Consider the following 1,734-nt stretch of genomic DNA (forward strand, 5'->3'; position numbering starts at 1 on the left):
GGGGCTGCTCTTCTGGGCTGCCAGGTGCCTCTTTCCATCAGCGGACCATGACTGGCTTTCCTGTAGAGAACCACAAACTCAAACATAGGAGATTTTTAAAATTTAGAAGCTCTTAAAATAATTTATATTTTAAATCATAAAACAATAATGTTCATTTCAGAAATAAATACATACAGGTAACCAGCAAAATGACAATAAAAAGCACCTGTAATCCTACCACACTGTGTGATCCATCACTGACATTTTGCTAATATCCTTCTGAGCTCTTTTCTGTGTACAGATATATTCTTCTTTAAAAAGGGATCATATTGAATGTTTGGTGGTTTTCTCATTAAATATTATATAGTGTGAAGTATCTTCCCCAGCATTAAGTAAATATTATTTTGCAACATCCTTTGATGATTTCTGAGATGATCCATGACTTTATTTAATCAAACTTGTATAACTGAGGAATTAAGCAGTTTCCAGGTTTTTGTTTGTTTGTCCTTTTTTTTTTTTTACTTTTTATCTCGAAATAATTATAGATTCATGAGTGGTTGCACAGACAGTACAGAGAGGTTCCGTGGAACCTCTTCATCCAGTTTTCCCCAATGGTTACATATTACGTAGTTATAGTGCAATATCAAAATGAGGAATGTGACTCTGGTAAAAAAAATCTGTGTATAGTTTTATGTCATTTTATCACATGTGTAGATTTGTGTAACCACTACCACAATTAAGACAAATGTCATTTCTTTTGTGTTGCTGTAAAGGAATCCCTGAGGCTGGGTCATTTAAAGAAAAGAGGTTTATTTGGCTCATGGTTCTGCAGGCTGTACAGAAGCATGGAGCCGGCATCTGTATCCGGTGAGGGCCTCAAGCTGCTTCCACTCACCAGTCACCGTGGAAGGTGAAGGGGAGCCCACCACATGGCAAGAGCAGGCAGAGACAAAGAGGGAGGGAGGGAGGAAGAGAGAGGCAGACAGAGTGAGAGAGAGAGAGGAGGGAGGGAGATAGCAAGTCTCTTTTTAACAATCAGTTCTTGATCCTGCATAAATTTACCAACTTACTGCCTCAATGCTTAGGCAGTTATCATTTAAAATAATTAAAAATTAAAGACAGGGTTTTCCCAATTTGTTAGACAGAAATGTCATCTCATAATTCTGTCGGGGTGGAGGTAATCATAGTCAGTGCACCTCTAAATGACTTAAATTCTCATTTATCCTAGAAAAAAGTCAAGAGGTCTAAAACTCATAAATCAAGAAATAGGGGCATGTGTATATTCTCAGAGTCGGTGGTAAATGCCAGATGCAGTAGCCGAAAGAGTTGAGAGTAGCTGCCCTTGAGGAGCTGGACCGCCGGGGTGGGATAGGGTGCGGGCAGGCGACTGCCATGGGGCAGCACAGGAATGGTGCTTTTGTATTTAAGCTCCCTGCATCATTACATTTTTTAAAAGCATGTAAACGTATTAATTACTTTGACTTTACAAATGACATTTGCTTGTTGGTTGAAGCTGCATTTCCATTTGTTATCAGAACTCCCGTAATTGTGTAACCCTAACACCAAGTAAAATCCAGGCCCTCCATCGCGAGCTACACCTCCCAGGATCCCGCAGGCTGCAGGGGCGGGCGTCCTCGGGCGCGGACTACAACTCCCAGGACTCCGCGAGCCCAGGGGGTGGTTTGGGCCGCGACCCCGGCCCTGAACCCGCGGGCCTGCGCATGCGCGCAGGTTCTCGCGCCGGCTAGCCGGCCG

This window comes from Lemur catta, chromosome 18, assembly GCF_020740605.2.
Source record: "Lemur catta isolate mLemCat1 chromosome 18, mLemCat1.pri, whole genome shotgun sequence".
NCBI classification, from domain to species: Eukaryota; Metazoa; Chordata; class Mammalia; order Primates; family Lemuridae; genus Lemur; species Lemur catta.